The sequence below is a fragment of the Cetorhinus maximus genome, chromosome 2 (genome assembly GCF_964194155.1).
Source record: "Cetorhinus maximus chromosome 2, sCetMax3.hap1.1, whole genome shotgun sequence".
NCBI lineage: Eukaryota > Metazoa > Chordata > Chondrichthyes > Lamniformes > Cetorhinidae > Cetorhinus > Cetorhinus maximus.
Genome location: NC_135880.1, coordinates 811,987 through 824,360, shown reverse-complemented (window position 1 = coordinate 824,360; position 12,374 = coordinate 811,987). Strand labels below are relative to the sequence as shown.

Below are 12,374 nucleotides of genomic sequence, written 5' to 3'. Positions count from 1 at the left end.
TAATAGCATCCCATTAACTTTAATTACTTGCTGTACCTGCTTACTAACCCTTTGTGATTCATGTACTAGAACACCTAGATCCCTCTGCACCTCAGAATTATGCAGCCGTTCTCCATTTAAGTAATACCCTGATTTTTTGTTCTTCCTGCCAAAGTGAACAACTTTACATTTTCCCACATTAAGCTCCACCTACCAGATCTTTGCCCACTCATTCAACCTATCTATATCCATCTGCAACCTCATGCCCACTTCACAACATACTTTCCTACCTTTGTCTCATCTGCAAATTTAGCTACCATGTCTTTATTATCCTCATCTAAGTCATTGATGGAAATCATAAAAAGTTGAGACCCCTGTGGGATTCCACTCATCACAGCCTGCCAATCAGAAAAAGACCCATTTATGCATACTCTCCGCTTTCTGCCAGCCAACTAATCTTCTATCTATTCTAATATGTTACCCACTACACCATGTGCTTTTATTTTCCTGTAATAATCTTGATGTGGGACCTTATCAAATGCCTTCTGGAAATCCAAGTACAGTATGTCAACTGGCTTCCCCTTATCCATTGTGCATGTTGCTCCTTCAAAAAACTCCAAAAAATTGGTTAAACATGATTTCCCTTTCACAAAACAATGCTGACTCTTCCCAATTGCCTTGAGCTCTAAGTGCCCAGCTATAACCTCCTTAATGATCGATTCTAATAGCTTACCCAAGGCAGACATCAAGCTAACTGGCCTACAGTTTCCTGCCCCCCTCCCTTCTTGAATAGAGAGGTTATATTTACTACTTTCCGATCTGATGGAACCTTTCCAGAATCTAGCGAATTCTGGAAAATTAACACCAATGCATCAACTACCTCATTAGCCACCTCTTTTAAGACCCTAGGGTGTAGTCCATCGGGACCCAGAGACTTGCCAGCCCGCAGCTCCATCAATTTGCTCAGTACCGTTTCCCAAGTGATTTCAATTTCACCAAGTTCCTTTCTCCCGTTCGCCTCCTGATTTATCGCTATTCCGGGAATGGTTTTTTTAATCTTCTATAGTGAACACAGAAGCAAAACATTTGTTCATTTCTCCCGCCATTTCTTTATTATCTACAATACACTCTAGAGGGCCAACGCTCACTTTATTTATTCTTTTCCTTTTTAAGTACCTGTAGAAACTCTTGCTATCTGTTTTTACATTTCTAGCTAGCTTCCTCTCAAACTCTAATTTCTTTCTCCTGATTAACCTTTTAGCCACTGTCATTCTTTATATTTTGTCCAATCACCTGTCCCGCCACTCATCTTTGCGGTGTTGTATGCTTTAAATTTGATGCTTTCCTTAGCTTCTTTAGTTAACCATCCCCTTAGAATTTTTCTTTATAGTAGGAATGTACTTATTCTGAATACTCTGAAATATCCTCTTAAATGTCTGCCACTGCTTCTCCATTGATCTATCCTCTAGCCTAGTTTCCCAGTTCACTTCAGCTAGCTCAGCTTTCATCCCCACATGGTTCCCTTATTTAAGTTTAAGATACTAGTCTTAGGCCCACTCTTCTCCCTTTCAACCTGGCTGTAAAATTTAATCATATTGTGGTCGCCGCTACCTAGCGGTGCTTTTACTCTGAGGTCACTAATTGATCCTGTCACATTACACCATACCAAGTCTAATATAACCCGCTGCTCTAAGAAACTGTCTCGAAAGCTTTCTAAGAACTCCTCATCCAGGCTACTACTGCCAATCTGATTTTTCCAGTTTGCGTGTAGATTAATAATTATTGCCATCCCTCTACCACAAGCACATAATATTTTCACTTATCCACTCTTAAGCATAGCCAGCCTTTACAGTACATCCTATCAATTTTCAGCCCATTCTCTACCATCTCTTCCTTCATAAACACTGATACAAAGTACTCATTGAGTACAGAACCACTTTCTCTCCTGCCACAAACCGACTTTTGATTATACAGTTCAAAGTTCAATCCTCATTTGCAATCTTATAAAACCACAATAGCAACTGAGGACAGTGTTTAACCGTTCCTTCACTGTCACTGGATCAAAATCTTGTAACTCTCTCCCAAACAGCACTGTGGGTGTACCTACACCACAGACTGCAGTGGTTCAAGAAGGCAGCTCACCACCACCTTCTCAAGGGCAATTAGGGATGGGCAATAAATCCTGGGCTAGCTAGCGCTGCCCACACCCCATGAACATATACATTTAAAAAATGCTCAAAAATAATCAACCCAGCTTGATGAGCCAAAAATTACCTCAGTCCATGCTTACTGTATAAAATGAGGACAAGCTATAACTGACATACACATGGGAAGGAATCTTTCAAAGAACAAGTCTATCAAAAGTTGAGCTAGATACACAAATTGGAGAGGGGCACATTTGTACAATAGTAGCACATGAGAAGGCCATTCAGTCCAACAGCTATCCAATTTGTCCCACTCCCCTGACCTTGCCCCATAACCATGCCCTAAATATTCAAGTATTTATCCAATTTCCCTTTGAAAGTTATTATTGAATCACTTTTGATACTTTCAGACAACATATTCCAAATAACAAACCCCTGCATGAAAAAAATTCATCTCATCTCTCATCTGGCTCTTTTGCCAATAACCTCAAGTCTGCCCCCTCCGGTTACTTACCTTTCTGCCAGGAGAAGCACATTCTCCTTATTTACACTATTAAAACGATTCATACTTTTGAACACATCATCAAATTCCCTCTGAACCTTCTCTCCAGAGAACAACCCAGCTTCTCGTCTCCACGCATAACTGGAACAATTCTAGTAAACGTTCCCTGCACCCTCTCCAACACCTAGACATCCTTCCCAAAGTGTGGGCCCGAGATTTGGACACAATAATCCAGCTAGGACCTAGCCAGTGGTTTATAAAAATTTAATCAAAACTTCCTTGTTTTTATAATCTGTTCCTTCATTTATAAACCCAAGAAGGACTCTGCTTGCCTCAACAGTCTTCATATCTTGTCCTACCATCTTCTAATGTTTTATATATAAATCGTTTGATCTCTGCACCTGCTGCCCTTGTCCTTTCAGTTTGCAAAGGAGAATTCCAAACTTCGATTCCCTCTTCTGTGGTGCAGTACTTCCTAAGTACACTCCTGAAAGGCCCAGCTCTAATTTTTTAGTCTATGCCCCCTGTCCTAGACTTACCAAGCAGTAGAAAGAGTTTCTCTTTAACTATTCCCTTTAATATCTTAATATATCAAATCATCCCTTAGCCTTCTAAATTCCAGATTATACAAATCTAGTTTGTGTTATCTCGCCTCACAATTCAACGCTTGGGAATGAAGATGCCATTGTGAAAAATTTACCCTGTACTTCCAAGGCCAATTTATCCGTCCCAAAGTGTGGTTCAACATGCTTTGCATAGCTGTAGCATGATTTTTACACCGCACTCCTCATCCGTATCTCTAGTTCTCTAGTACCTGTTAAGGACATGTTAATGATCTGTGTACCTAGTTCCGCACATTTCTTTGGATCACCACTGCCTCTAGCTTTCCACTATTTAGAATATACCCTGATCTATCCTTTTTAGGTCCAGAGTGAATTCCTTCATATTTGCCTAGATGGAAACCCATTAGCCACAGTTTTGTCCATTTAATTTAATGTTTGTTACTATCCTCCAATGTTTACTATATTTGAGTTTTTTTCATATTAATTTCAATTTTACCTAGCCTAAGCTATATTTTTAAAGCGTTGTTAAAGAAACAGATGGCCCATGGATCTTTTACTTTACATTTTTAAACAGTAAAATTCTCATTTGCCATTATGAAAATGAGTTTGGCATTGGCACAAGCATAACGATATTGAAGTTTTCTGAGAATACCAGATGAGTGCATATGGCAAACTATAGGGAAACGACTGGTAGATGTATTTCAGTGCAGCGAAGCAAAATGTGGAATGGTATATTTTAGGAAAAATACTGGAAAGATACTCTAAATGACAGAATTCTTAAGAGGGGAGAAATGGATGTCTGGAGTGCAGCTGCATACATTGTTAACCAGCTAGAGTGCAAGTAGCAAAGGCCATTAAAAGGCACTGGTCAGCCCACAAATGGAATACTGCATGGTAGTTCCAGACACACATCATAGGAGCTATGGGAGGGATACATTTAAAATCTAATTCCACAATAGAATTAGACGTCACCATTATAAACAGATGCTAATAAAATGAAGACCAAGTAGGATCTTTCACTGCCATCTCAACTTATTCTCTTGATTCCGCAACCTGCAAAAATAAACAAACTTTCAAAGTAGCAAAGACTGAAGAACAAAGGGGCAAGTTTGAAAAATTCTCTCACATTGAATGCTTTACCACGACTATCTATTGAGGCAGAATGTCATTTGAAGGGGAATTAATGAGTATTTGAAAAAAAATAAAAGGATACATGAAAATGATTTCCCCAGTAGGCACATGCAACTGATTAGAAATATACAGGTGGTGGTAATTTGGGCAAACTCTTTTAAAGACCTAACCAATTATCCACTACTCTTTCCCCACTGTCAAGCAAATGTTCCCCTCTACTAGTCTGTATCCAATCTCCTTTTCAAAGTTATTATTTATTCTGTTTCCATTACCCTTTCAGGCAGTGAATTCCAGATGACTACTGTGCAAAATATTATTTTCTTCAGTACATCTGGACCTCATGCTCTCAAACGTTGTGTAATTCTTATTGCCATTGGCACCAGCCAAGCCACATGGCAGTCCCTAGTACCTTATTCAAGGTATGAGTGAAGTGGTGGCAGGCTCTGTGACCTGGTGGCATCAATCCTACCCTCATCTAATGAAATGCACTTACAAGATTCAATAAATAATGATCAGAAACAAAAAAACTAATTTCTCTTCTAAGCCTGTAAGCATTAGACCAGTCCATCCTTCTCAGGCTGAAATTACTTTACTCAGCAGAGTAAGCAGGGTATAAGAAAAGATACAAATGGAACTTCTACCCTTTCACTTTCCATGTTCTGAGCATACCAAAACATTTTACAACCAGTGCTTTTTGATATGCAGTCACTATGCCAACGTGGGGAAACATCAAAGTAAATTTGCACACAGCAAGGTCCTGCAAATAGCAATAATTTAAAAGACTAGATAACCTAATCCAAACGATGGTAATACTGTGGGAGTGCTACACTCAGTGCCAGCTTAGACATGTTAAAGTATTTGCAGCAGAGTTCGAGACCACAACCTTTCAATAAAGATGGGAGTATAACAAACCAAGCAAAAGCTGACACTGAATCTTGTCCTCCACACTTGAGCTCTTAAATTTTGTAATGCTTATGATAGGGCGTAGCATATTAGCATTGATAAAGGATTGGTTAGCTAACAGGAAGCAGAGAGTGGGAATAAATGAGTCGTCTTTAGTCTTTGCAAGCTATCACAAGTGGAATGCCACAGGGATCAGTGTTGGGGCCTTGACTATTTACAATCTGTATCAATAACTTGGATGAAGGGACCGAATGTATGGTAGCTGAATTTGATGATGCCAAAATAGGTGGGACAGTAAATTGTCAGAAGGAAATAAAGGATCTACAAAAGGATATAGATAATTTAAGTGAGTGGGCAAAAATTGGACAGATGTGTGAAAATGCAAACTTGTCCACTTTGACAGGGAGAATGGAAAAGCATTACAATATTTAAATGAAGAGAGATTGCAGAACTCTGCGGTACAAATAGATCTGGGTGTTCTGGCACATGAATCACAAAAAAGTTAGTATGCAGGTATAGCAAGTGACTAGGAAGGCAAATGGAATTTGAAATGTTTATTGCAAGGGGAATGGAATATAAAAGTAGGGAAGTTTTACTGCAGCTGTACAGGGCCTTGGTGAGACTACGTCTGGAGTAGTGTACACAGTTTTAGTCTCCTTAATTGAAAAAGGATATAATTGCCTTAGCAGTTCAAAGAAGGCTCAGAACTCAATCCTGGGATGAAGGGCATTTCTTACGAGGAAAGGTTGAAGAGGTTGGGCCTATGCCCTTTGGAGTTTAGGAGAATGAGAGGTCATCTTACTGAAACATACAAGATTGAGGGGGATTGATAGGGTGGATACTAGACAGAGGTTTCCTCTTGTGGGAGAGACTAGAACAAGGAAACACAGTTTAAAAATAAGGCAGAGATGAGGAAAAAGAAATTCTGAGGGTTGTTAATCTACGGTATTCTCTTCCCCAGAATACAGCAGCAGCTGGGTCATTGAGTTTATTCAAGGGAGAGTTGGATATATTTTTGATAGACAAGGTGGTCAAGGGTTAGTAAGGTGGAGCTGAGGCCACAATCAATAAGATCATGGCTAATCTGAATAACAGAGCAGGCTTGAAGGGCCAAATGGCCTACTCCTGCTCCCAAGTCCTATGTTCCTAGAGCCCTTTGTGTTTTTTCATGACTGAACTGCATGCAAAACTATAATAGATCCGTTAACTAATTTTGCAAGAGTCCGGTAATAGTTTTGTTAAACATATCCTCACAATGCACTACCAAGGATAAAAATCAATTTAGCAAAACGTAATGACAGACTCCTTGCACTGCTACATTACTGTGTTTGCTCCCTCGCTACCTACATTACAACTATAGTCCACCTATTGATTAATCATAGAAAGCTTTAAAATCACTTATTTTAAACTAACAAATACATGGCAGCCAATGTGACAATTCAATACCTGGGTTCATGCAGATGTTCATAACCATTTGATCTTTTATCGTAATTTCTGATGTCATTCATTTCAGTCCATTGCATTACTGCCTTGTAACACTGCTGCAATCTATTTTCCCATACTGCATGGTTTATCCTCCCCCACATAATAAAAGTAAAAACGTATCACCAATGATGGCCTCCAATTCAGGGATTTTCGACTTTCTGTAATCTGCATGTATAGGATTCTACAAACTACAGGAAACTATCAAAAAAGACAGATATCTTTCACATTTCAGCCCAGTTCTCTGAATTTTACGTCTTTAGTTTACACACTGAATCATAAGTATATGTAATTATAAATTTTAGGCAGAACTTCAGAAATTGCCCCACCTTCATTTTTTTAAATTTCAATGGAAATTGAAAATAGCAATTTGTGTCAGAGGCTGGATAAAACCTGTCAAAAGTAACACCTGCCTTCTCTTTCTAAGCAGTACTTAAAACAAAAACAGTCATGTTCAAAAGGTACTTATTTTAAAATCACTTCATGGAAATATAACTCAAAAAAGCAGTGATTGGGAGTTTTGGGCTGGCACTTATGATATTGTGTTCCTGCAATGTGAGACAGGAGTGAGATGCTACATCTCTAGAATCCCATGTTTCTAACATTGAGAAAACAAAAAATAGTTTTGTGCTTGGTAAAGCAGATTAGAAAAGTCCTCCTAAAAATCTAGTGGCTACTAAGGTAGTGTATGAACAAACCAAACAAATGTATTTCTGTTTGAGACCCAATCTTGCATTTAAAATCACGAGTTGATATTCTTATCCAAAACTGAAATTCCAGACAATCACCTGAAAAATGTCAGAGCTTTCGAAGTAAGCACTGCATCTGGAACATAGGCTTTTCTTAATCTTAAACCCTTAACCACATGCATTCAACGTTACCACAGCTCAAAAGTAGTTTAGTGACCAGTAGTGGCTACAAGTGGAAGCAGCCATTCTTTCCTCCAAGACCAAGTCTTATGATTTGTTACAATATTTGCAGAACTAACAGGAAGTATTAATACACGCTTGCATGTACCAAACAGCACTCCAGTGACATACACTGGGATGAAATAATTGTGGTCAGTTCAATTTTCATATATAATATCCTACAGTCACTGAAGGAATTGTAAAATTCTTTCAGACTAATTCTGGGCATTTTGGAGTCATACCTGCTTCAGAGGGAGACGCCATACCGTCCTGTTGAAATATATAGATTGTCCTACACATTTGAAGCTACAAACACCATCCTCAATACAACATAAGCTAAAGCTTCAGTGTTTGCAAACAAAGAGGCTCAGCATCTGTTTACACTGCAGCATACTGTCAGTCAAATGTTGATACAATAGTTTCGCCCACACAAGTGAAGCAATGACGCACCAGCGCCCGGTCATTGAACACGAACTAGCTACACACCCATCAACAGATGTGAATACCTGCAACACTAAAATTTAAAGAACGTACATTTATTTGAACACATTCATTTTTCTTCTGATTCACTGTACAAGACTTAACGAAGTTACTTACATCCGTCACCTCAACCAGCACGATATCACGAAAGATACAATTATCAAAAATATCAAACTCAAAATTACATTGCTTTTACTTCAATTATCAAGTTGCTTGTTTAAAGTCAACCACATCAACAGCTACAAGGGTGAACGCAGCGTATATCATAGTTCAAAGTTTACGAGCCGACCCACATATGAATAACTAGAAAACAATACAGCCTTCTTTATAATCCCACCACTGGCAGAAAGGACCGGGGTGAGAGAAACCCCACAATGTACCAGGTCCAATCTGCACCAGAGAGTCGATTATAAACTGCTCACGTTTACCAGCACAAGAGAAATCGGCTATTTTTATATTTATAAACAGATAAAATAATGTTAAGTGACAAAATGCACCACACACTTGAATGTGGAACATTTACGCTCAACACTCCCGCATTCAACTGATGCCCCGACGGGTTCGACGACAACCAGGCCTCATTAAAACAAGCGGTTGCTTCCACCTCAAACAGCCGCACACATTCCCAAACTGCAGCCCTTCAACAGCGAGCTGCCTCCAGCCAGGCCGCAGTCTAACTGAACCCGCCAGGCTGAGAAGAGCACAAAGAAGTGGCCGAGACTGAGGCCGAGCTCTCAGCGGGATCCACATCCTCTTACCCGGGGGCTGACACAGCCCCGGCCCCAAACACGCCCATCTCCCCCCGCCCCGGGCCCAGCCCCTCGACAGGGGGCGGCTGTCCGCCCTCCCTCCCTCCGGCCGACTCGAGCTCCGATCACTCGGCCTCTGCTGCGACCCCGGCGCCCGCTCCCCCCCCACCCCCCACTTCTCCTTTGTTAACTCAGGCGAGTGTCCCGGCTTCATTGGGCCTAGGTGAACCGGGGCCGCCTCCGGACCGGCCGGCCGGCTCTGATCACTTTCTGACGGATCCGGAGCGGAGACATTCTCGGATGGCCCAGACCAGCCCCGCAATACCAGACAGGGCCGTACTTCCTCCCTGGGCCTCAGGCCTGGGGCCCGATAGCCCCCCCTCCTCCTCCTTCCACTCCCACCGGAGCAGGGCCTCAGCCTGGGCCTGAGCGATGGGACAGGGCCCGTATCAACAATCCGCCCAGAGTCTAAGCCGTCACCGGGAGAGCGAGAAAGTCACAAGAACGGTGAAAGTAACCGAGTAGGCCCAAATCCGCGGCCTCGCCTACTCGACCTCCCGGCTCCCTAGAACCCACAATACTGATGCCGGTTTTTTTTAAATCCCCTTTCGGATTTTACCTCAGGGAAGAAGCCGCTGTCGATGCTGATGTCGATGCGAGTCGCTGACTCCCGGAATTTGAAGCAATCTGAAGGGGCGGCGGGCAGAACAACAACACCAAGCGGACATGAAGGGACGTGAAGTGGCGGCGCGTTCCCTCCCTCCCTCTCTCTCTCCCGCCCGCCCGCCTGCCTGAGCCTATCGACTGTGCGGGCCCTAGGCTCGGGGATCGCGGCCTCGGCTTCTTTATGTTATCCTGGCTCGCTCCCTGAGCCTTGGTGACGGCGCCGGACGGCGGCGGAAACTCCAGCTCAGCCTCGAAGACGATTCCTCTCTCGCAGACAAAATGCCGACCGGAAGTGAACGAAACCAGCGCGAGCGGAGGGAGGAAGAAGGCGCCAAACGGGATCACTTCCGGCTGCAGCGCCCCCACGCGCTCACTCCACGGCTCGAGCACAAGAGGCCGGCTCATGCGCAGATCCACAACGCCCTTCCGCGCAGGGAGAGCTCCACACTGCCCTTCAGCGCAGGCGCAGCTCCGCGCCCCGGCCCGCGCAGGCGCAACTACTATGCTGCCGGCAGTTTGCACGTGCTTTTGGCGCGCTTTCGGACGGCGAAGGGAGGGAGTGTCCGGAATGTTGTCAACGGTTGTCCGTCCTTCTCGAAAAGTTCCTCAGCCTCGGTTATGGTTTCCACGGCCTTGTCCGACCTTCCTCTACCCTTGCTCCCGGCGCAGACTTTATGCCAACCTTAGCTTTGAGTGTCAATGAGATATTCGACCGGGTGGGTCTATCACTCGCCTCCCAGCAGGATTTCGGGCCAAGAATTGGAGCAGGAGCCCCGGTTCCCAGCCCTCGTACCACAACCAGGAATTGGAGCATTTGAAAGGTTGACTGTGCTTAAAGTTGATAAGTCACCTGGATGGATGAGTTTGAGGATGCAGAGGGAAATAGGGTTAGAAAGTGCAGCCTACTTAATAAGGCATTAAAGACCCCCACCCAGAGCATATTTTGCACTCTTTCCACCCTCAGCGCTTCCTCCGAGTGATGTTCAACATGGAGGAAGCACGGATTCATCAGCTGAGGGAGGGCGGGTTGTGGTCATCAGCAGGAGGGATCCTTGTCCATGTTTGACCTGATGCCACGAGACTTCATGGGGTCCAGAGTCCATGTTGAGAATTCCCACAGAAACTCCCCCCCACCCCCCCCCCCCAACTGTAATAGAAACAAGAGGGAAAACATTTTAATGCAGCGAGTGGTTAGGATCTGGAACACACTGCCTGAGAGTGTGGGGGAGGCAGGTTCAATCAAAACATTCAAGAGGGAATTGGATTATTATCTGAAAAGGAAAAATGTGCAGGGCTACAGAGAGAAGTCAGGGGAGTGGCACTGGGTAAATTGCTCCTACAGAGTGCCAGCACAGATATGATGGGCTAAATGGCCTCCTTCTGTGCTGTAAACATTCTGTGAACTGTATACCACTGTGCTGCCACCTCTAGTGAGTTTGTCGTGTCAGTGGGACGGGACATACCCAGGGCTGGTGATGGAAAAGACTCGGATATTGGCTGTAAGGTATGATTTGGTGAGTATGACTATGTCAGGCTGTTGCTGGACTAGTCTGTGGGACAGCTTTGCCAATTTTGGCACAAGATCCCAGATGTTAGAAAGGACGACTTTGCAGGGTCAATTGGGCAGGCTGTGCCATTGTCATTTCCAATGCAAAGGTTGTTACAGGGTGGTCCATCCAGTTTTGTTCTTTTTGATACAGTGGACATGCTTGTGGGGAGGAGCATAACTAGTGGCCATCAATATAAGATAGTCACTAAGAAATCCAATAGGAAATTCAGAAGAAACTTGTTTACCCAAGGAGTGGTGAGAATGTGGAACATACTACTACAAGGTGTGGCTGAAGTGAACAGCAAAGATGTATTTAAAATCATCAGCAAAATGATGTAAGGTCTCCATTCCATTCTCTCAATTTCTCCATCTCCATCACATCTATTCTAATGTTACTAACATCCACAACAGCACTTTTGACATGTCTTCCTTTTTCCTCAAGCAAAGAATCCCCCCGCCTTTCACCCCACCAGTCCCCCCAAACCACTGTGGTTGACAGAGCCCTCAGCTGTGTCTGACCCATTTCCTGCACTTCTGCTCTCACCCTTTCCCCTCCCTCCCAGAACTGCGATAGGGTTCCCCTTGTCCTCACTTTTCACTCCACCAGCCTCCACATTCAAAGGACCTCCACCCTTCTGCCACCTCCAGCATGATGCTACCACCTGACACATCTTCCCCTTCCCTCCCCTTTCAGCATTCTAAAGGGTCTGTTCCCTTTGCAAAACCCTGTGTCAGGAAGCTATAATAATTCTAATAGTGTTATTGGAATTTATTGTAAAATAGTGGTACCTGTGTGTGTGTGTATGTGTGAGACTTAATTGAATTAAAGGGAGCTGGTCTGAAGGCTTTGATGTAAACATGGGGGAAGTTTAGAATGTAAGGTAAAAGGACATTTGCATTTTGAAATAAACCAGACTAGATTGTTTTCAAAGGAGGGGCAAAATGTGTCACTTAGCCAGCTGAAGTTTAGAAACAGTGTGTTTATTTTTCCCAAAGATTACTGGTAAAATTGGTACTATGCTAAATTTTTATGATCAGGAAGGTAAAGTCCAAAGACATAGTGAAACAATTGGCATTTGCATTCAAAGGGGAAAATATATATAAAGGAGCGAAGGCTAACTGTAAGGGTAGGCATCGTAAGAACTAACCAGTGTGAAAAGTCTTCAGTATCTATGCCTCAAGTTGCTGTTTTCAAAAATCTGAAGTTAAGAAAACTCACTTTGAATTTGACTGGTTCAGAATATCATGTCTCTTTGCCTGGGCCTTTTAAAAATACGTCTTACTGCCACCTTAATGAAAGTGCAACTGGGAGTCAGAG

At 43.1% G+C, this 12,374-nt stretch overlaps 1 protein-coding gene across 7 annotated transcripts in view; it reads right to left on the bottom strand.

Moving 5' to 3' along the window:
- LOC144691642 (nipped-B-like protein) overlaps positions 1-9,865 on the bottom strand; it is a 564,605-nt gene extending 554,740 nt beyond the window's left edge. For 3 of the 7 annotated variants that reach the window (XM_078559947.1, XM_078559954.1, XM_078559995.1), the window contains exon 1: positions 9,461-9,820. The gene's annotated coding sequence lies outside the window, so the exon portion shown is untranslated. Of the gene's footprint in view, positions 1-9,460 lie in introns of all 7 variants that reach the window. The other 4 variants (XM_078559962.1, XM_078560004.1, XM_078559985.1 and 1 more) reach the window with 2 other exon arrangements.
- Between the last annotated feature and the right edge of the window lie 2,509 nt (positions 9,866-12,374).